Raw genomic sequence first — 26,167 nt, 5'->3', positions numbered from 1 at the left:
CATCTAAGTCAACTAACATTATTGATTCCATCTAATATAACAACCACATGAAATAATAATGATAAGTCCAATGTTTATACATTACATTTCAAATGCTCAATCATCCACTATACATGCCACAAGGTATGAAAAGCTTAAAAGAATATACATATGTGAAATAAGGTACATCATCCTATTCTAATCCATGATACATCAAAGTAGAGATAATCACATGACACACATGATACATCATCATAGAAGATATAAACATCCATCATAAAGATCAAACATAATAAACTAAGTGCATGGTTCCTCCCAACCGTTAATAGCATCATTAGACCATCGTGGGCCCTAGCCATCCCTCCATGCATAACATTCCAAAATCATCGAAGAGATCATCGGTATTAACATATTAGGGATGTCACTTCTAACATATACTAATCACATGCAAAAAGTAATCTAACATGCAAATGTAAGCATAAGATAACATCATCTAACATATGCTAATCATCAATGAAAGGATACATATCCACCATCATGAAGGACGCATTAGCCACGATGTCTCAATGAATCTCAAATGATAAGAGTGGAAAAAAACTACCACCCGACCGCGTGTTACCTAAGTGGTCCACTCCCACCGTGCTGAGGAGATAATCTCAAGTCCCAAACAGGCTATCAAAACACATAGCATAAATCTGTACAAGTCCAGGAATCCTAAAAGTATACTAACTCAAAGATTCCAAACACAATAACTGACATCTAATCCCAGAGGCACACAATGACATGTAGGAACCTACTACGCAAGCGAGAAAGTGTCATCACATTTATCACGTATAAGTTACCCTAGCAGTTAGCTAAACTCTACGGGTCCATACTGATCTCATGCGACCACTAGTATCCTCTCATACTGACAAGGCATACTATGGAATGCAAGGTCGCAACCATGTGTTCTCTCTACTCCCATCCTAGTCTATACAAGAACTCAAGCCATGGGTGAGAACAAAACACTTATCTTTTTAGGTTCATTCAGTTAGTATTAGGTGTGAATGTTTTCACTTATTATTCCAACTTACAATGAGTTACCTTGGCAGCCTCTTAGGGTCCTGGCCCCCATTGCAAGCCACTTTCTGAAACTACATGCATATATCCTACCCTAAGCTCATGGAATCATAAATCTTAACATTACAAAAGATAATCCATAACAAAATAATCAAATATGCATAAAAGCATCAAATCTCCATGAGCAAGCATCCATAGAAAATCATGATCACAACAGCTCTCTATTGGCAACTGAAGTATCACTAATAATCAAAAGTATCCATTGGTTCTCAATAACCAAAATATATCTCAATCATACTGATCGAAGACTCCAAAATGGTTGAGTCAAACATGTCACAACATGACATCATCAAGAATAAATCCACATTACAGTCCCATCATGGCGACTAGAAAATAACCAAGGACACTTGATCGAAGAACCAAAAATGGTTAAGTCAAGTGTCTCATAACAATCGGTAATTACACACATTTCATAGAGCATTCCATCACATAACCATGGTTGGGTTCATAAAGATCGAGATTAAAACATCATCATGACATCACAATTACATAACTCCTCAAGCCTTTGGTAGATGCCCTATAACTGGTCAACACTAGTCAACCCAAAAACCCAAAACAATAGCATAAAAAATACACAATGCAAACACATGTTTTGGTTTTGCTAAATTTACATACTTGAATTAAATGTAGAGGTCTCCGTTTACGTTTCCAAGTTTGGAGAATGAATGGAGGACTATTTTGTATGTTTTTTTTCCCTAAAACATGTATTGTTTTGAATGGATGAAAGTTTTCCATAATAGGTCTAAAATCCATCTTCCAATTATAATATTTGTTTGAAAACGTCCCCCACCAACCACCAATTATATTTCATTATATATATATATATATATATAATTTTTTAAAATTTAAATCAATTGATTAAATCTTAATAGTTAAAAAATAATTCTCCCTTATAAAAGATGAACCATTATTATAAATCATTTATCAAATATATAATAATAATAATTCATTAATAACATTTAACATACTTACATATATACATATATATATATTTATATTTAAATATATATATATATATATATACATGTATAAATATATATATATATACACATTTATAAATATATATATATATATATATATACATTTATAAAAATATATATATATATATACATTTATAAATATATATATACATTTATAAATAAATAAATAAATAAATAAATATATATATATATATATATATATATATATATATATATATATATATATATATAATATATTACATTTTAATAAAATGAAATATAAAATTGAATTATACAAATTCGATTGATGACATATAATAAAACATGCGCTTCATATATAAACAAATAGCGGCGACCATTTCTCAGTGTTTAAATCACTGTTGCCTTGCATGAGCTGTGCAGCCTACAACGCCGACACATTGCCAAGTGCAGGTGTCGTGCACACGGGTCAGCGCATGAAGGATAGTTGAGATTGGTACATCTGCCCAACCCATGATCTAATACATATAACATTTTTTTTTAAAGCGTTTTCTCAAAAATGCAAATACAAATCGCAATGCAATTTGACGAGTTTCCACTGTGGTAATTCACTCGATTTTCCATTTAAATAAATAAATATATATATATGTATACATATGTATGTATATATATATGTATATATGTGTGTGTGTGTGTGTGTGTGTGTGTGTGTGTGTGTGTGTGTGTGTGTGTGTGTGTGTGTGTGTATAAATTTGCAAAATTTATAAACATTTAAATATGAAAATGCAGATCTGAAATCATATATATATATTTTTTTTCCATAGAATATATATATATATATATATATATATACACACACACACACACACACACACACACACACACACACACGATTTTATGAGTTTCCTATAAAATATTTACTCTTTAAATTTTCTCAATAACTTTCTAATGGATTTGGCTTCAATTCAAACCCTAACCCCATGTTCTTTTCAATCTATGCATATAAGATTCTCAAATAAATGTAACTACCCATATTGAGAATGCATACAATTTAAATAGGAAAAGCTCTCAGAAGACATATGGAAGACACGAAGAAGATAGGGAATGCAAAATGCGAAAATAGCATAAGTAAAATTACAAGAATCTACTCGAATTCTGATGCTAATTCGCTCTTCCTCAAAAAACTCGCAGGGCAAGCTCCTCCCTTCTTCAGAGTTCTTGAGTCCTCCAATGCTCCAATTTCTCTCCAAACCCTATGTCTAAGCTTCTAGGAACGCCTGAATATAAAGAGCTCTTAGGAAACACCTAGAATGTCTCTAGAAACAGCTAGAAGGTGTCACCAACTAAGCATGTGTCTTTTCCAACCTTCTATATGAGTCATAAGGTTGTAGACACCATGTGCTTAATTGATTCACTAACCCCCGTGTTGTTGACATATGAGAAATGAAAAGGTGTGTTAACTCCTAGGCAAGCTTATAACTCCAATTTTAATTTTTATATAATTTCTGTTTAAATCTTTATAACTTTCATTTTAATTTTTATAACTTTTATTATTATTATTTATTTATTACTTTATTATTATTTTATAATTATTATTAATTTTAATTTCTAATTTTCTTTTATTTAATTCTTTTTCCTCAGTTAATTCTCATTTAATCAATTATAATCAAAATATCAAAGATCATGATATTTTGTATTAATTTTCTCAAATAATTAATTCTTTAATTGAATCTATTTATTAAGACTTAATTAATAGAAAATTCACCATTGACCTCCAAGATAAAACATGAAAACCCATCATAGAGAAATTCACACAAAATTAGTCTAAAGGGTTAAAAATCATGAAATATGTCCTTCGACACATTCGGTGGGTAAAATATCCCGATACTTGTCCTACCTGACTAGGACAATTGGTTTAAGGGTTTGGGATTTGGACTTGAGAATTTATCTCCCTTCTCTTATCATTGAGATAATGTAATAAGGTATGCTCATCTTGGCAATTCAGGGAAGTCGATACTCGGTACCTGCAACCTACAGAAAAACCATGCATGTACATACAATATATATATAGTGCTAAGCTAAACAGGCCAATGGGAGGAAGTGGTGCATCGTGTAGATCCTGACTAAGCAGGTGACTACCACTCCCTTCCTTAACCATATCAGAAATGCCATACAATATGAACAAACACGCACACCATACACATGTAAGTATGGGGTAAGTATCCATAATAAAGCACATGAGATAATAAACCATCTAACTAATCATCAACAATAACTGAAAGCAATATAATGATCATCATGCATACATGAAATGTAAAGTCTAAATGATCTCATCATACACCAACTGAATCCATAACATAATGTCTGATAGTCTCAAAACAATACCACTAATCCATCACATAAGCTAGTCTAACATAGTCTGATAATAATAGCAACAATATGTCCAGAAAGGATGTGAACGAGGGTAGGCACTACATCCACCCCCCCTTGGATTAGGCTTACACCTGGAAGCCTACAAACAATTAGGGATATAACTCCCATAATCTAGCTTCATCCTCCCAAGTAGCTGAAGAATCATCAATAGGGTCCCATTGGACCCTTACCTGCTCGATGGTTCGACCCCTGAGGGTCAACTTTCACTGCTCCAGAATATGAACTAGCTCCAAAGCCAACTGCCCGTCCTCTACCTGCAACACATTCCAATAAAGAACATGTACAATATCAGGAATATACTGCCAAAGTACTGAAACATGGAAAACATCGTGAATGCGAGCTAGGCTAGGTGATAGAGCAAGGTGGTAAGCAACCGGGCCAATCCTCTCTAGAATCTTGAATGGTCCCACAAAGTGAGGTGCTAGCTTAGAACCCTTTTCGTATCGAATCAAAGTCTTTCATGGATGCACTCTCAAGAAAACCTTATCACCCACAGCAAACTGCTTATCAGTCATATGAGCATCAACATACTTCTTTTGCCTATCTTGTGCCGTAGTCAAGTGCTCACGGATACGTACTACCTGTTGCTCCATATCACGAAGCATCTCAGGACCTAATAGGATGCAATCCTCAAGGCTGTCCCAACTCAATGGTGTATGACAAGGACGTCCATATAATGCTTGAAATGGTGCCATGCCAATAGAACTATGATACTCGTTGTTGTAAGAAAACTCCACTAGGTAGAGATAGTCCTCCCAATGTGTCTACCTATCCATCACATACATCCGTAACATATCCTCCAAAACCTGATTCACCCTCTCTGTCTGACCATTAGTCTCTGGATGATATGCCGAACTGAAGTTTAATTGCACTCCAAGCTCATGTTGCAACGATATCCAGAATGCAGATGTGAATACAGGATCCCTGTCAGAAATGATCTTTCTAGGAATACCATGTAATCTCACAATGTCACGCATGAAGATATTAGCTATAGAAGCTGATGTGTAGGAAGACCTGATCAGTAAGAAATGCACCACCTTAGTCAACCGATCAATGGTGACCATGATAGCATCATGACGCTGAACAGTCATAGGTAATCCTACTATGAAGTCCATGGAGATGATATCCCACTTCCAAGAAGGAATGAGATTTGGCTGCAAAAGTCCAACTGGATACTGATGTTCTGCCTTAACTCTCTGACACTCAAGACACCTAGCCACAAAATCAGCAATATCTCACTTCATCCCAGACCAAAAGAAAAAATGTTTCAAATTAGCATGCATCTTCTTGACGCTTGGATGTGCTGAGTAAGGTGTACAATGGGCTTTTGCTAGAATCAAGGTGTGAAGCTCATCCAGTAATGGCACATAAATCCTCCCCAAATGTCTCAAAAGACCATTTGATTCTTGAACGTAACTTGTAAACCTACCTTCCAAAGGTTTTCCTAAATCTATCTCTCTGCACACTTCCTAATACCAAGAATCTGTAGGAAGTGCCTGAAGAATTCGACTCCTCAAATCCACACTAAGAGTCATAGATGATACCACATGTCTCCTACGACTCAAAGCATCCGACACCACATTATCCTTTCCCTGAATGTACTTAACCTCAAAATTGTACTCGCATAGAAATTCCATCCATCGCCTTTGGCGAGCATTTAAATTAGGCTGGGTGAAAATGTACTGAAGACTACGATGATCACTGTGTAGCTCAAATCTGTGCCCCAACAAGAAATGTCTCCACCTTGTCAAAGAATGAACTACTACTACTAACTCAAGATCATGCATAGGGTAGTTTAGCCTGTGATCCTTGAGCTTGTGTGATTAATACGCAATCACTCGTCCATTCTGCATCAACACTGCCCCAATCCCTTCAAGAGAAGCATCTAAACACACCATGAAATCACCTTCTAGATCAGGTATGGCTAAAATTGGTGCACTCGTCAAAAGCTCTTTGAGCTTTTGAAAAGCTTCCTCACATTTCTTTGTCCACACGAACTTCTTTCCTTTCTTCTGAAGAGAAGTGATAGGATGTGCTATCCCAGAGAAGTTCTGGACAAATCTGTGATAATAACCAGCTAAACCCATGAAACTATGAATCTCTGACACATTAGTCAGTGTAAGCCAATCTATTATCACCCGAATCTTTGTAGGATCCACTAAAATACCATCACCTGAAATGACATGCCCTAAATACTGAATCTCTGATTTGAAGAATTCACACTTAGCTACATTGGCATAAAGCTAATTGTCTCTCAAACATTGCAATACCAACCGCAGGTGTACCTCATGCTCCTTCTAAGTCTTAGAATATATCAATATGTCATCAAGAAACACAAGTACAAACCTCTCCAGATAAGATTGAAACACACCATTCATCAAACTCATGAAAATCGATGGAGCATTAGTCAACCCAAAAGGTACCACTATGAATTCATAATGCCCATAGTGAGTTCAAAAAGTGGTCTTGTGAATATCAGCTTCTTTAATGCGAAGCTGGTGGTATCCTGACTTAAGGTCAATCTTGGAGAATACTGTAGCTCCCTTGATTTGATCAAATAAGTCATCAATCCTAGGCAGAGGATACCTGTTCTTAATAGTCACCTTATTCAACTGTCTGTAATCAATACAAAGGCGCAAAGAACCATCTTTCTTCTTCACAAAGAGCACTGGAGCTCCCCATGGTGATACACTAGGTTGAATGCTCCCTTTGGCCAAAAGTTCCTCTAGCTAGAGATGTAGCTCACCCAATTCCTGTGTAGTCATGCGATAAGGAGCTTTAGAGATAGGTTCCGCTTCAGGAATTAGATCAATACTAAAATCAATGTCCCTCTTTGGAGGCATGCCTAGAATCTCACTTGGAAAAACATCTGCGTACTCCTGTAAAATCAGGTGATCTAAAGTCTTCCTTACAAGATCTTCCTCATCAAGATCATTTACCATAACAACAAATATCTGACATCCCTTACAGAAACTCCACTTCAATTACATACCAGAAATCATCCACAGAGATATAGGCCTTGGTATCCCAACTATCTTCACATCATTCCCTTGGTCATCTTGGCACATAATAGTCTTCTTCCTGCAATCTATACTGGATCTATGAGATCCAAGAAAGTCCATGCCTAAAACCACATCATAGGAACCAAGGGGTATGACTCAAAGATCCACTGCAGTAGCAAAGCTTCCTAAGCTAAGCCCACACTTATGAATTACAGAATCTGTGGAGACCTTAATGTTTGAGGCTAGTTCCACTTGCCAACCATGAACTTGCTTCACCGCATCTAGCTTACACTTAGAAACTATAGATGGTGAAATAAATGAATCTATAGTTCCTACAAAACCTCCTTGACCAAGGTTGACACTTTGCTCAACAAGGATAGCTCGACATACTACATCCTTGAGGGTTTTTTGCTCAAATACCTTGACACCCTCAATTATATGGTTATTCAAACCCCTAATAAAGTGGTGTGTCAATTGAGCTGAATTTTCACTGAATCCTGAAAAAGACATGAGCTCATAAAACTTACACTCATACTCAGTCACTGACATAGTGTAATGTTTGAGATTATGAAATTCATCTGCCCTTTGTTGTTTCCATTCCTCTGGTAGGAATCGTTCATGAAAACTTTCTAGGAATAGTTCCCACATGACACTGCTCATATGAATTCCCAGCTTCTTCTCCTCAATTGTCCACCAAGTGGCCCCAAAATTCTCTAAATTAGTGATCGCAAATCTCGCCTTAACATTGCTGTCGAAATCCTACATGGCAAAAATCCTGTCGAGGGAAATAAGCCATTGTTCGGCCACATAACAAGAACCTTGCCCACTGAAAGGTTTAACATTAGATCTTGAAAGATCCTTCATCTGAGTGGACACAATGGACCTATGACGATCCTTCCGAGGAATCCTAGATCTAGGTCTATGCTCTTGTTCTGTCTGGTGTGCTTTGGGCTATTCTTGAACAGGAGGTAGATGTTCTAGAATAGTCTGCATCATCTGTCTCAAACCAACCTCTTCAGACTCAGCTTGGTCCTCTCTACGACTCTCTTCCTACTACCTACTAGCGTGCTCTCCTCTACTCTCTTCATGAGCCGATCCCTCATGGGCAGACTCATGGACACTAAAAGCTTTGCCACAACCACGGCCTCTTCCACAGTCTCTACCATAGCCTCTAATAGAAGACCTAGTCCCAGATACCATCCTACAATAGTACAAAGTACTATTACAATCAAAAGCACATGTTTGCAATAGACTAAGTTCAGTTCTATGTTTAGGTTTAAGTAAAATTTCCAATTTTGAAACCAAGTGTTGAAGTATAAAAAAATATACAAGTAACAGTTCAATTTCTATTTCAGTTCACCTAGTTTCAAGTTGAAGAGATACACTTAATAGTTCAAAGTTCTAGTTGTTCCAAAATACCCAGAGCTCCCAATGTAGAAACTCGGGCTCTAATACCAAATGTAATGCCCCGCCAAGGGATCCAAAGAATTAACATAGAATTTCACTAAGTTTGGTAGCATTTTTTTTAATTTTAAAAACATGAAAATAAATCACACATATAACCTATACACAATAACGGAAGCAATAGCAATGTCCATCTGAAAGTAAACATAACATACATAACATATTACATTCTTTATGGATCCCTTAACGTTGAATTACATCTAAGTCAACTAAAATTATTGATTCCATCTAATATAAAAACCACATGAAATAATAATGATAAATCCATTGTTTATAAATTACATTTCAAATGCTCAATCATCCACTATACATGCCACAGGGTATGAAAAGCTTAAAAGAATATACATATGTGAAATAAGGTACATCATCCTATTCTAATCCATGATACATAAAAGTAGAGATAATCACATGAAATATACCTTTTTCTATTTATTTTTTGATATTTCAAGCCTCTAATCAGATTTTCAAAATCAAACAACCAATATTACAAAGATCCACCAATTTCTCAATAAACCCCAAATCGGGTATGTTCGAAATAGTGCCAAAAACTTCACAACTTCACATATTACTAATAAATACGAAAATGAACATTTTTACATAAATTTTAGGATCATAATGGCATAAAAAATGAAATTTCCAAATCTGTATAGCATTTACACAATAGCTCACAAACGTACGACAAAAACTATGCTCATCGGGCTCCCGAAATTAACACAAAAATGCCCAAAAATACCACAAAAATACTAATAATCTATCTCAAAAGTTTAACCACATCCCAATACATGTATTCAGCTCTATTTTAACATCTTAAGTCTGAAATGCATCAGCAACCCAAACTGACATGAAATACTCAACCGAAAACACCAAACTCTTACAAAAAACACACTCGAAAACCCACAAATTTGCACTGTTCAACACAAGGGCAAACTCTGCATGAGATTGCACATGGAATGGCTTCAAAATCCAATCCTTATCCTTCCTCAAAACCTAAAAAATCTCATCCTTGGGTCTCCTTCTCCACAGGTTTGGCAGCCTCTGAAGAACAACAAAGCAATAAGCAAAAATCAAGTTCTGGAATGAGCCCAAAGTGCCTCCAAACCCCTTAAAAGAGGGCATAACCCTAACTCATATCCAAGAGGGGTTAATAAAATATAATTTAATAATAATTTTATTTATTAGTCCATTGGTTTCCAAAGATTAGCCCTTTTTGCCGAAACTTCACCTTTTTAGAGCCTGCCTGCCTTAGCAAAGTTTATTATTTTTAATTATTTGAAAAGGGGACATGACAAGTCCTCCCCTCCCAAATATTTCTTTTCCTCAAGAAATGAAGGTTGGAATTCTCAAGAATATGTGCTCCTTCCCAAGTTGCATCCTCTAGTGGTAATCCTTTCCATTTGACCAAATGCTCTATGACACTCCTATTTCTCAATCTTTTCTCTCTTGTATCCAAAATCTCTTTTGGTATCAAAACTAATTTTCCTTCATCATCAAGAGGTGGTAATTCTATAAATACTATGTTTTTCTGGCCTAGAACCTTCTTCAGGAAAGATACATGGAAAATATTATGTATTTTGTTGTTTGGTGGGAGCTTCAATTCATAAGCTACCTCTCCTACCTTCTTGATGATCTTATAAGGCCCATAGAACCTTGGCTTGAGTTTCTCTGCCCCACTCCTGTTCAAGGTGCTTTACTTATATGGATGCAACCTAAAAAATACCAAATCTCTCACCTCAAAAGATCTTTCAATCCTTTTCCTATCAGCATATAACTTTTGTTGGTTCTGTGCATGTTGTAGATTATCCTTGAGGGACCTTATTATGTCTTGGCTTTGCTTGATGAAATCACTTGCTGCAGGTACTCTGCTATCGAAAAGTATTAGATCAACAAAGGAAAGGGCATCATAGCCATAAAGAGCATGAAAAGGAGGCATACCAATAGACATGTGATGAGATGTATTGTAACAATACTCCCCTAGGTGTAACCATTTCACCCAAGCATGTTGTTGATTTGAAACATAGTTCCTCAAATATCCCTCTATCCATTTATTAACTATCTTTGTTTGTCCATCTATTTGAGGGTGATAGCTAGTACTGGGAGTGAGTTCAATTCCTACCAAATGAAAGAGCTCCTTCCAAAAAGAGCTGAGGAATCTACTGTCCTAGTCACTAACAATGTTTCTAGGCAAGCCATGTAATCTAAAAATTTCCTTGAAGAACAATTCGGCCACTTGTGATGCCTTGAAATCAGATGTGATAGGAAAGAAATGTGCATACTTAGTTAGTCTATCTACCACCACATATATGCAATCCTTACCTTGAACCTTGGGCAACCTAGTGATGAAGTCCATGGAAATACTTTCCCATTTTTCTTCAGGAATAGGAAGCGCCTGCAACAACCCTAGAGGAAAATTTTGCTCACTCTTGCTTTGTTGGCATACCATACATTCCTTAATGTGTTTAAGGACATCCTCATTCATACCCGTCCATGAAAACCACTCTCGAATTTGCCTGTACATCTTGAAGTATCCCTGATGACTAGCCAAAGGTGTTTCATGAAAGGCCCTCAATATCCTCTCCTTAGTTTTTGATCCTGGCACTAAGAAGATCCTGTTCTTGTAATAAATCAATTCATCAACAACCTTGTACCTGTTATCATCCACTAACTTATCCAAAATCTTGGTGGCAAAGGAATCTTTAGCATACTCTAAAATTATGGAGACTTTCCAATCAACAAAGATAGATGTTAAGGAACACAAAGTGGGCTTTCTTGAGAGAGCATCAGCAACCACATTATTCTTTCCTTTCATGTATTCAATATCAAAATCATAAGCTTGCAATTTTCTTACCCATTTTTGTTGACGATCATTCAAATCCCTTTGGTTCAAGAAGAAACAAAGGCTATTATGGTCTGTCTTTACAATGAATCTCCCACATACCAAATATTGTCTAAATTTACGAAGTGCATGCATGATTGCCAACATTTCCTTATCATAGATGGAGTAACCTTTCTTTGATTGATTTAATTTTCTACTCTCAAATGCTATTGGATGTCCCCTTTGAGTTAGGACAGCCCCTATATCTTCTTCAGAAGCATCACATTCAACAACAAAAGGTAAAGAGAAATCTAGAATTGCAAGCACAGGGCATGAACTCATTACCTCCTTAAGCTTATCAAATATTTTTTGTGCCTCTTCTATCCAAAAAGAAGCTCCTTTCTTTGTCAAATCAGTCAAAGGGGTAGCAAGCTAAGAAAAACCCTTGGCAAATCTCCTATAGTAGCTACACAACCCAAAGAAACCTCTCAACTATGTAAGATTAGTGGGTGGAGGCCAATCCAAAATTGCCTGGATTTTTTGTTGATCAACCTGTACTACTTTAGAACTTATAATATGTCCTAAATATAGGATCTTTGTCAAACCAAACTCACATTTAGATAGCTTAGCATAGAAGGATTGCTTCTCCAAGATTCTCAAAACAGTGTCTATGTGCTTTAGATGCTCTTCCCATGTTTTACTATAAATCAAGATATCATCAAAAAATACCAAAACAAATTTTCAAAGATGCTGGCTGAATACCTTATTCATACAAGATTGGAATGTTGTAGGTGCATTAGTGAGGCCAAATGGCATAACAAGAAATTCAAAGTGCCCATAGTGACATCTGAAAGCAATCTTTTCCACATCTTCACTGCTCATTCAGATTTGATGGTACCCTGATCTTAAGTCAATTTTTGAGAAGTATACAGCACCATGCAACTCATCAATGAGTTCATCTATACGTGGTATGGGATACCTATTTTTTATGGTCTTCTTGTTTAGAGCCCTGTAGTCTATACACATTCTCATTGTACCATCCTTTTTCTTGACAAGTACCATAGATGATGCAAATGGACTAGAGCTAGGCCTTATGAATCCCATGTCCAGGAGTTCTTTAATAGTTTTTTCAATTTCTTCCTTATAACCTCTTGGATGGTGGTATGGGGTTGTTATAACTAGTTTGGCACCCTGTTCTAACTCTATAACATGCTCAAAACCTCTATCTGGTGGTAATCCTAGAGGCAAGTCATTGAAAACTATACTATGCTTATCAAGAATATTTTGAATTTCAAAATGGAAATTACCTTGATTCTTTAGAGATCTTGTTGGATGGATTATGACTCTTGCTGCCCATGCTACTTGTCCTCTTCAAAAAGTCCTCTCCATCCTCTTTGCAGAGACTGCCTTAGGTGCTCCATTTGATAAGCCTCTCAATATGACTTCTTTCCCATTGGAATGAAATTTAAACTCCATAGTTTGATGGTTCATGTAATAGCCTCCAATAGAGTGCAACCATTGAACACCCAATACAAGATCTGTCTCCCCAATGCCAACAACATAGAAGTCATCACATAACTCATACTCTCCTAAGGTCATCTGGAGTTGTTTCACCACCCGTGTGCAAGGCATAGTGAATCCATCAGTTATAGTAACATTGAATCCCTCAAAATCTTCTACTTTAAGCCCTCTTTTCAAGACAAATCCCTCATCAATAAAATTGTGAGTTGCCCCACTATCAAGAAGAACTGTCAACCTTTTCCTTGCTAGTACACCTCGAATTCGAAAGGGATGGTATCTTGGGACTCCTGATAATGCTGCTAAAGTGCCATGCTGATTTCTTTTTCTTTCTCTTCTTCTACCTCCTCATTAGTGTCATCAAATTCCTCATGCTCATCTGAATCAAATTTTGAAGCAACTTCAATATAGTGCACTTGACCTTTCCCCAGACATCTGTGTCCTAGAACCCATGGTTCTCTACAAATAAAACAAAGCTTTTTCCTTCGTAATTCACTCCTAGTCTCTTCATCTACCTTCTTTTTTGCCACATTTATCACATCTTTTGGTGGTACTGTTGAGAAAGTCTTTTTTGAAAATTCCCCTTATGTTGCAAAAAATTTGGGGGTTTTTGATTAGTGACTGGTTTCATAGGCATGCAAGTTTCAAGTTGCAAGCTTCTTTTGATAGCTTCCTGTAAGGTTGAGGGTGAGAAAGCCTTAACCAAACCCTTAACAGAATCTTCTAAACCATCAAGAAAAAGATAAACAATCCTCTTTTCACTCATATCAGGTACCATAATAGCCACTTTTTGAAACTCTTCTATATACTCATTAACTGATTTGGTTTGCTTCAATTTTGACAATTCTTTAAAGTACTCTTCGTCATCCTTGAGGTCAAATCTATCTATCACTCTTTGACTGAAATCATCAAATGTAGTTACCTGATCATGACCTTGAGTAGTCATTCCATGATACCACCAATCATAGGCTACATCTTCCAAATGTAGACTTGCAAATTGAATAGCATCACTCTCCTTCATGGGGTTAAGTGTGAAGAAAGTTTGTAATTTTTGTAGCCATGCTCTAGCTAAAATTTTATTTGTTCCATCAAAAGTAGGCGCTATAAACTTGCTTATTTTATTTTTGAGCTCTCTTCCACTTATGTCATGCTCCTTCCTGTTCTCTTTCTTGGGCATCAAAGTTTTCATCATATCCACATATTCTCTAAAAGGAATCAAACTGCAAAAGTCATCATCTAAGCCATTGTAAGTAGCTCTTAATGTAATCGAGTTACTTGTAACCTCTTCCACAGGATTAAGGGTTGGATTTAGTACTGGTGGCTCATCTGTAGGCAAGAAAATAGTTTTGGTTGATTTAGATGGTGTGGATTTCATATTTCTTTGCTCCTCTGAAGCACTCCCTTTCTCATTAATAGATGCAACTCCTTGCAGTTTTTCTGTCAATATTCGCAAAGCCTCTCTAGTTTCTACCAAACTGTCCACTGTTTGCTTCTGAGTATTTTAGATGTCTTGGAAGAATTTCTTTGCCATCTCATCTGGATCAGCCATACTTTTCCCTTCCTTGGGTTTTGTACTTTTACTTTCAACTGGAGGTTTGATCAAAATTTCTTTATTCTTTTCTCACTGCAAATATCTTTTTTCTCTTTCACTTAGTTGCATGCAAACTTCTACAAACCCTCAGGCTGGCAAGATCATAGCTCTGATACCGCTGAAATGTCCCTTTTTCTATTTTTTTTGATATTTCAAGCCTCTAATTAGATTTTCAAAATCAAACAACCAATATTACAAAGATCCACCAATTTCTCAATAAACCCCAAATCGGGTATGTTCGAAATAGTGCCAAAAACTTCACAACTTCACATATTACTAATAAATCTGAAAATGAACATTTTTACATAAATTTCCTACAAAATGAAATTTCTAGATCTATATAGAATTTACACAACAGCTCACAAACTTAGGACAAAAACTATGCTCATCGGGCTCCCGAAATTAACACAAAAATGCCCGAAAACACCACAAAAACACTAATAATCTATCTTAAAAGTTTAACCACATCCCAATACATGTATTCAGCTGTATTTTAACATCTTAAGTCTGAAATATAGCAGCAACCCAAACTGACATGAAATACTCAACCGAAAACACCAAACTCTTACAAAAAACACACCCGAAAACTCACAAATTTCCACTGTTCAGCACAAGGGAAAACTCTGCATGAGCTTGCACATGGAATGGCTTCAAACTCTCATCCTTAGCCTTCCTAGAAATCTGCAAAATCCCATCCTTGGGTCTCCTTCTCCACAAGTTTGGCAGCCTCTGAAGAACAACAAAGCAATAAGCGAAAATCAAGTTCTAGAATGAGCCCAAAGTGCCTCCAAACCCCTTAAAAGAGGGCATAACCCTAACTCACGTCCAAGAGGGGTTAATAAAATATAATTTAATAATAATTTTATTTATAATTCCATTGGTTTCCAAAGATTAGCCCTTTTTGCCGAAACTTCACCTTTTTAGAGCTTGCCTGCCTTAGCAAAATTTATTATTTTTAATTATTTGAAAAGGGGACATGACATCAGATGACACACATGATACATCATCATAGAAGATATAAACATCCATCATAAAGATCAAACATAATAAACTAAGTGCATGGTTCCTCCCATCCTTCCGTGCATAACATTCCAAAATCACCGAAGAGATCATCGGTATTAACATAGTAGGTATGTCACTTCTAACATATACTATATCACATGTAGAAAGTAATCTAACATGGAAATGTAAGCATAAGATAACATCATCTAACATATGCTAATCATCAATGAAAGGATACATATCCACCATCATGAAGGACGCATCAGCCACGGTGTCTCAATGAATCTTAAATGATAAGAGTGGAAAAACACTACCACCCAACCGCGTGGTACCTAAGTGGTCCACTCCCACTGTGCTGAGGAGATAATCTCAAGTCCCAAACAGGCTATCCAAAACACATAGCATAAATCTCTACAAGTCCAGGAATCCTAAAAGTATACTAACTCAAAGATTCCAAACACAATAACTGACATCTAATCCCAGAGGCACACAATGACATGTAGGAACCTACCATGCAAGTGAGAAAGTGTCATCACATTTATCATGTACAAGTTACCCTGGCAGTTAGGTAAACTCCATGGGTCCATACTGATCTCATGCGGCCACTAGTATCCTCTCATACTGACAAGGCATACTATGGAATGCAAGGTCGCAACCATGTGTTCTCTCTACTCCCATCCTAGTCTATACAAGCAATCAAGGCATGGGTGAGAACAAAACACTTATCTTTTTAGGTTCATTCAGTTAGTATTAGGTGTGAGTGTTTTCACTTATTAATCCAACTTACAATGAGTTACCCTGGCAGCCTCTTAGGGCCCCGACCCCCATTGCAAGCCACTTCTCGACACTACATGCATATATCCTACCCTAAGCTCATGGAATCATAAATCTCAAAATCAAAAAAGATAATCCATAACAAAATCATCAAATATGCCTAAAAGCATCAAATCTCCATGAGCAAGCATCCATAGAAAATCATGATCACAACAGCTCTCTATTGGCAACTAAAGTATCACTAATAATCAAAAGTATCCATTGGTTCTTAATAATCAAAATATATCTCAATCATACTGATCAAAGACTCCAAAATGGTTGAGTCAAACATGTCACAACATGACATCATCAAGAATAAATCCACATTACAGTCTCATCATGGCGACTAGAAAATAACCAAGGATAACTGATCGAAGAACCAAAAATGGTTAAGTCAAGTGTCTCATAACAATTAGTAATTACACACATTTCATAGAGCATTCCATCACATAACCATGGTTTGGTTCATAAAGATCGAGATTAAAACATCATCATGACATCACAATCACATAACCCCCCAAGCCTCTTGTAGACGTCCTATAACTGGTCAACACTAGTCAACCCAAAAACCCAAAATAATAGCATAAAGAATACACAATGCAAACACATGTTTTGGTTTTTCTAAATTTACATACTTGAATTAAATGTAGAGGTCTTAGTTTACGTTTCCAAGTTTGGAGAATGAATGGAGGACCATTTTGTATGTTTTTTTTTCCTAACACATGTATTGTTTTGAATAGATGAAAGTTTTCCATAATAGGTCTAAAATCCATCTTCCAATTATAATATTTGTTTAAAAACGTCCCCCACCAACTACCAATTATATTTCATTATATATATATATATATATTATTATTTTTAATTTAAATCAATTGATTAAATCTTCATAGTTAAAAAATAATTCTTCCTTATAAAAGATGAACCTTTATTATAAATCATTTATCAAATATATACTGATAATAATTCATTAATAACATTTAACATACATATATATATAGATATATATATATATATATATATATATATATATATATATATATATATATATATATATATATATATATTTAAATATATATATATATATATATATATATTTAAATATATATATATATACATATATAAATATATTTATATTTAAATATATATATATATAAATATATTTATATTTAAATATATATATATATATAAATATATAAAATATTACATTTTAATAAAATGAAATATAAAATTGAATTATACAAATTCGATTGATGACATATAATAAAACATGTGCTTCATATATAAACAAACAGCGCCGACCATTTTTTAGTGTTTAAATCACTGTTGCCTTACATGAGCCGTGCGGCCTGCAGCGCCAACACACTGCCAAGTGCAGGTGCCATGCACACGGGTCTGTGCACAAAGGACAGTCGAGATTGGTATGTCGACCCAACCCATGATCTAATACATATAACATTTGTTTTTATAGCATTTTCTCAAAAACGCAAATACAAATCGCAATGCGATTTGATGAGTTTCCACTGCGATAATTCACTCGATTTACCATTTAAATAAATAAATAAATAAATATATATATATATATATATGTATACATATGTATGTATATATATATACATACATATATATATATATATATACATACATATATATATATATACATACATATATATATATATACATACATATATATATATACATATATATACATATATATATATATATATAAATTTGCAGAATTTATAAACATTTAAATATGAAAATGCATATCTGAAATCATATATATATACACGATTTTATGAGTTTCCTATAAAATATTTACTCTTTAAATTTTCTCAATAACTTTCTAATGGATTTGAATTCAATTCAACCCCTAGCCCCATGTTCTTTTCAATCTATGCATATAAGATTCTCAAATAAATGTAACTACCCATATTGAGAATGCATACAATTTAAATAGGAAAAGCTCTCAGAAGACATATGGAAGACATGAAGAAGACAGGGAATGCAAAATGAGAAAATAGCATAAGTAAAATCACAAGAATCTACCCGGATTTTGATGCTAATTCGCTCTTCCTTAGAAAATTTGCAGGGTAAGCTCCTCCCTTCTTCAGAGTTCTCGAGTCCTCCAATGCTCCAATTGCTCTCCAAACCTTATGTCTAAGCTTCTAGGAATGCTTGAATATAAAGAGCTCTTAGGAAACACCTAGAATGTCTCTAGAAATAGCTAGAAGGTGTCACCAACTAAGAATGTGTCTTTTCCAACCTTCTAGATTAGTCATAAGGTTGTAGACACCATGTGCTTAATTGATGCACTAACCCCAGTGTTGTTGACATATGAGAAATGAAAAGGTGTGTTAACTCCTAGGCAAGCTTATAACTCCAATTTTACTTTTTATATAATTTCTATTTAAATCTTTATAACTTTCATTTTAATTTTTATAACTTTTATTATTATTATTATTTATTTATTACTTTATTATTATTTTATAATTATTATTAATTTTAATTTCTAATTTTCTTTTATTTAATTCTTTTTCCTTAATTAATTCTCATTTAATCAATTATAATCAAAATATCAAAGATCATGATATTTTATAGTAATTTTCTCAAATAATTAATTCATTAATTAAATCTATTTATTAAGACTTAATTAATAGAAAATTCACCATAGACCTCCAAGATAAAACATGAAAACCCATCATAGAGCAATTCACACAAAATCAATCTAAAGGGTTAAAAGTCATGAAATATGTCCTCCAACACATTCGGTGGGTAAAATATCCTGATACTTGTCCTACCTGACTAGGACAATTGGTTTAAGGGTTTGGGATTTGGACTTGAGAATTTATCTCCCTTCTCTTATCATTGAGATAATGTAATAAGGTACGCTCATCCTAGCAATTTAGGGAAGTCGATACCTGGTACCTGCAACTTGTAGAAAAACCATGCATGTACATACAATATATAGTGCTAAGCTAAACATGCAATGGTAGGAAGTGGTGCATCGTGTAGATCTCGACTAAGCAAGTGACTACGACTCCCTTCCTTAACCATATCAAAAATGCCATACAATATGAACAAACACACACACCATACACATGCAAGTATGTGGTAAGTATCCATAATAAAACACATGAGATAATAAACCATCTAACTAATCATCAACAATAACTGAAAGCAATATAATGATCATCATGCATACATGAAATGTAAAGTCTAAATGATCTCATCATATACCAACTGAATCCATAACATAATGTCTGATAGTCTCAAAACAATACCACTAATCCATCAACATAAGCTAGTCTAACATAGTATGATAATAATAGCAACAATATGTCCATAAAAGATGTGAACGAGGGTAGGCACTACAAATGATTACTTTGAAACATTTAATGTAGATTTCAATGGGACCACAAATGACATTTAAAATCAAACATCACATTCTAAGATTTTTATTCTAACCAACACAACAATGACTAAGTTATTTACTTTGTGGAATAAAAAAAATGGTAATGTAAGCTTTTGGTAAAGTTATGTATGCATTAAGTGGTTGAAAATATAAAAAATATAAAACACAATTTTATCAAAAGCTTGCCTATGAAAAGTAAAATTATATTCTATGAATTGTAAGTGATTTCCACAACTCATAAGATTTGTATATTTAAGGATAAAGTTTTGGAATCAACTTTCAAATCAGATTTTAAGATCCATTTTAGAAAATCACAAGAATTATAACATATGGAATCAATTTTTCAATATATAAAAGGATTCTACAAAATTTTACCAAAAGCTTGCACTATATTCATGGATTGTGAAAAAATTATGCTAGCTTAAAAAATAAATTACCTAACTTCTTCTCATATTGGAAAAAGTAAAATTATATTCTATTAATAATGGTAATATGTTTTCTCAATTCATAATATAGATAATGTTGTTTTGAAATTTGATTGTATTTTTTTTTATGAATTGTCCCTTTTCTATTCATAAAATTTTTTTATTGTATTTAAGATCAACTTTGAGATCCATGTTTTATATCACATTGTGAAAGCCCTTGTAGAAACCCAAAAGAAATAACAACAATTTATACTAGCCAAACAAATGACTGATCTGATTTATCTTCATACTTAAGAAAATTATATTCTTAATGATAAGAGATTTCCTCAAATCATAACATGAACAATGTTATTTTCCAATTTGATTGCATTTAAGAATTTAATGTTTAGATTCTAGAATAACTTTCCAAATCACACTCTTGAATCTATTCTAGAAAACACAAGAAGTAATGTAGATAAAACCGTCATCACAGAATGATAGAGAACCAAATAAAAGCTACTGTTTTCCAAACAGTTTGAAGACAATTTATTCTAGTTCTAGAAACAACATTCATATTATTATAGATATATATTCTATATGAAAGTGATATATAAGAAAACAACATTATACATTATATTCTAAAAGTGATGTGTAAGAAAAGGACGTAACTATAGGTGACGAAGACAAAATCTTCCTCATGATTTAGCAGTTGACTCAGAGATCTTGCAACTAAGTTGGTACCTAGCTACTCAACTTGCCCAGTCACGTCGTACAAAATCTCACAGCACCCCCGACGTGACAGGCAGCAGACGGAAAGGGGATTGGAGAGCCAGGTGTATTTTCATGGCTATTTAGCCATTACCGTGGGAGAGCACTATATTTCCCCCCACTCTACGATCAACGCGAGATTTGGACAATGTGTCTGGTTTTAATATTTTATTGTGTGAATTTGATGGAATGGATGATGAAGTTTATTTATAACAAGAGCTCTAGAAGAGCTTAAGTCCCTGCCTTATGCAATGAGTAAATAAAACATCAATTGAATAAATGTGAGCATATAATGAATGAAGTGAGTTTGGTTCTCATTTTGATCATGTGTTGGAAAACTAAAATGATAAAAAAGGGTCCCAAAACAACTATTATAATCATAACTGTAGAGTCTAACGCTAATATTGATATTCACAATCATTTAAATCTTATCTGCAATAATAATTATAATCCTAAACTCTGGATATTATGACAATTGACTTCTAATATCTCTGTAGAATATCCATTTCACAGTTAAGAAAGAAGAAAGGTTGAAATTTATTGTAATATGTAAATAAAAGTAAGAATTAAAAGTATAATTTTTGATAGGTGAAAATTTGATATGATAAATAATAATAAATAAATGAATTTTAATATATTATAGTTATATAAATTAATTTTAATAAATAAAAAATATTAACTTAAAAAATGATTCCTTCTTAAATTATATATATATATATATATATATATATATATATATATATATATATATATATATATATATATATATTCAAATTAACTATAATCTAATTTAAAAATATATAATTATTGTAATTACAACTTAGTCTACATAGATTTATAAGAAAGAAAAATATCAATATATGTGAACACAACTTTGTTATAAATATAATTAAAATTAAAATGTATTAATTCTATTATAATTTCTTTAATAAAAAATAATATTAAAAAAATAAATTTATAGTTTTTACGAATAAATGAGTTGAGTGGAACCTGGTGCATAGGAAAAACAATTAACACCATTGGCAAGAAGGGAAAGTTCCAACCGTCATTTAACTATATACCAATTTTATTTTATTTTGTCATTATAAGCTGTAGAAATTATTAGAAAGATCGAGATGATACGCTTCTATGTATGCTAGGTGTAAAAAACAAAGCATTAAAACTAATTAAGAAAACAACATCATGTTCATAAATGTGCAACGTTTAGTTTCTACTTTACTCGGCAGTACAGGACACGTTCTCACAAGTTCCCGATAATAAATTCGTTCTTATCATTGTCTTCTTTTTTCTGATTTTTTCAATTAGAGAAAACAATAAATGCCAAGGAAATTGGTCTTGGACCAATCAAAAATCAAAAATTTATTTTATATAATTGATTTATAAAATTTAACATTCTAAACATTGTACAAACTTTGCACTATGAAACTTGTCTGGAAAAAAATTTAACAGAGGGGGGTTAAAAAAAAAAAAAGTTCCCTTTTATAAAAGGTAGGGACTAATAATCTTTCAAGATAGAGATGTCAACATCTAGATGCATGTTAGCTTCATTCTATAGAAAGTTGAAGATTGATTTGTGAGTATTTGTCTTGGTACTAGTATAGTAATAGTACTTGTTGGATAGATATGACATTTATTTAGAGATAGATTGGTATTATAGTTTGATCAAAAGATTATTGTAAGTTAAATTTATCACAATTTTATTGTGTTAATAAAGATTTTCACTTTTAAGATTGATGTTGGTTTAAAATTTGATTGGTACCAATCAAAACTATGGCTAGTCACTTAAAGTTGAGTTTGTTAAATTTTAAATAAATATTTGTTAAATATTTATGTGCAAATAATTATTTACTTTTTAAAAGTCTACTTAAATTGATTGTTTGATTTGAATTTGATATTAAGACTCTTGAATTTAATATTTAGTATGATTAGTCACTTATAGCCAATTTTTTTCCTATGGGTCATATAACAATTTGAAGGTATGCAATAAACTAGAAATAAAAAATTCTTGTGAGTTGAATGTATCATGGTTCTACTAGGTTGGTGAACATTACTATTATTAGGGTTTACCTTAATTGATTCATACTAGGCACAACTAGAACTAGCATAGTTGAAGTTGATTTATGCATTAAAGTAAGAATTTGATAGACATTGATGAGTAAACAATCAGTTCATAAAGAGTCTTCACAGTTCAATTGATTAATTTTGAATTCAATAGCCAAATAAAATAAAATAGTTCTTGAATAGTTCTCAAAAAAATTAAAGTAAACAAAATAGTTACAGAATATTTTATTGGAATATTTTGGTTGTGGATGGAGTTTTCATGTGTCAGGGTCTCTGTGAATACTCAATGGAGAGTCAAAGCCTCATTACAATTGGTGGTCATTTTTCAATGGTTTTAGATACTAATAGGACTTTTGGAAGTCATGGGAGCTTCCCAAAATGGAAATAGATGCCTAGGAAAAGAATGAAGGGAAGAAAATTTGGTTTCAGGATAGTTTTGAAAACATCGCTAGACTAGAATAGAGAGGAACTCAAACGAGTGGCACTAAAGACCAGATATCGAAAAAAATAGGGATGCAAGGAATGTGAGCTACAATAATTATATAGTTTTTGGGGGGCCAAATAGGAAAACACCAATCACTAACAAAACTATGGTGTGCTTAAGAGAAGAAATATCAAATGAAGTATTAGAAAGTAAGAGTTATTGTATTAAAATTGGTTTCACTAAGAGATTCTAAGGCTTTTGGTAAAGCCTTTGTGAGAAGTGGATTTCAAAGTTTTAAAGCCCCATTTTGGATGGGGTTATCTATATGTATTTAGTTGCTTGAGGGTTCTATGTGGTAGCTATCAATAATAAATAGGACATCAATGAAATTTTGCATGTGTGTCAATGGAGTTGCGAGGAAAAGTATGTACTCACTTTTTTTGAAATAGTTGTACCCGACTTTCAATACCACCACTTAATATTAAATGACAAGATTCTAGTATGGGTAAGACTTCCTAATCTTGAACATTACAATATTAGTTTGAATATTGTCTTGAATTTGTTAGGAATTCCTTAGGTAAATTTTAGGGGGTAGAAGAGAGCTCTTTGGGTCTTCTTCATACCACCTATGCTTATATATTGGTTGAAATGGATATGATTGGTTAGATATCCCTATAAGTCTACCAAGTCCCAGCCACCTAGGTCATATGTGGAAATTTCAATTTTGGCTTGTTTTGGCATGTAGAACCATTTTAGAACCTATTAGAAGTTGGAAAAAGCCAAAAGGGCCTCTTTCATGATTGTGTTCACAAAATTACAAAAACTTGCTAAAAAGTTGTATCATTTCAACATGAGAAACTTTGTGAGATTTCTACAATGTGTTATCATTTGATTGTAATGACTCTAGGAGCATTCAAATTATTTTCTATAGCATTGAGGAGGTGTAATTCATCATATTTGATGATGTTTCAATGATGTAACATGATTTGGAAGGAAATAAGATTTTTTTTTTTTTAAGTGTCATCCCATAGGACTCTTTCATATCAACCAATAGTTTGGGAAAATAACACTTTGGATTTTTTTGTATATTTGCAAAGGGCGTTCAAATCTAAGTTTTAATTCACAAGTCCTTTGGAAAGTATTTGAGAAAAGTGGAGAAATCAGGACTAATAGGGGTACTAGAGTTTTAGGCCTAACTATAAATCAGTTACCTAGGTGGTTTTGGGTGCCTAAAAAATACTTAAATATTGTTATCGTACATGTATATAGGATATCCTCACAATTTGGAGTCATTGTGTAAAGAACCAAAGAAGATTATTGAATTTGGATCCAATTCTTCCTAGCTCAAACTCCAAAGTTCATTGTTTGTACTTAGAGTCCATTGCATGAACTCAGAGTCCACTGGATGGAATCACAAGATTGAATACCTAGTAGGAGGTTGGTCAGGGTTTAGTTGGGAACCCAAGGATTTAGTCAAGGTAAAAAGTAATGGTGGATAATAAACTAGACCTATAGAAGGCCATTTGGCATTAGAGTCCCTTGAAGCATCCTAATTGAGTGAAATTTACTCATAGGATTTCCAAGGTTGTATCACTACATCATTTTTCATATTAGAGAAAAAGGCTTATTGTTCTTAAGTTGAAGGATCTTGTTTCATGTTAGATAGGGAGTTTGTAGTTGGAGGAGCCACAATGGTTACCAATGAAGATCTAGCCAAGAAGGTTAAAGAGCAAGAAGAAGAGAATGGGAAATCGAGGGAAAGGTTGGAACATCTAGAAAAAAAAATTGGACCAAGTAGAAAGTGTAGTTGAAAGGAAGGGAGCGAAAAAAGAGGTGAAAGAAGAGGATGATGATAAAACCCTTGAAGATAAGGAAGATAAGATTCTTGAACAAGAGAAGCCTTTCATTAAGGCCTTACAAGGTTCAAGAGGAAGTTCATTGGATATTTCTACTTTCAATTGTAAAATGGAGATAAAGTTAGTCCTAGAATGGATTGAGGCTTTGGAGAACTATTTTGATTGTGAGAAAATTTAGAGGTACAAAAGGTTAAGATAGCCAAGCTATCAAGAATAAAGGGAGAAGCACTAACATGGTGGAAATTCATAAAAGAGGAAATATTCAAGGAAGACAAGAAGAAATATTCTAATGGAAGAAAATGGTGTTTAGGATGAGGCAGACATACATCCTTGAGGACTATGAAGTACAATTACACCAAAGGAGGCAGAATCTCAAAAAGAGAGACATGGGCATTTGTACTTACACTGAAGAATTCCAAAAGTTGATTCTTTGGACAAAAATTATAGAACTTGAGAGTATTAAGGTAGAAACATATGTAAATGGTCTAAAATTAAGCATTCAAGAGGAGTTACAGTTGCTAAGCCCCAATATAGAGGCAAAATGTTATCAATTAGACTTAAAATTGGAGGA

The sequence above is a fragment of the Cupressus sempervirens genome, chromosome 4 (assembly GCF_028749045.1).
Source record: "Cupressus sempervirens isolate cs-2001-9-10 chromosome 4, ASM2874904v1, whole genome shotgun sequence".
Classification (NCBI taxonomy): domain Eukaryota; kingdom Viridiplantae; phylum Streptophyta; class Pinopsida; order Cupressales; family Cupressaceae; genus Cupressus; species Cupressus sempervirens.
The sequence above is the reverse complement of the archived record's forward strand: the minus strand, read 5'-3'. Positions refer to the sequence as shown.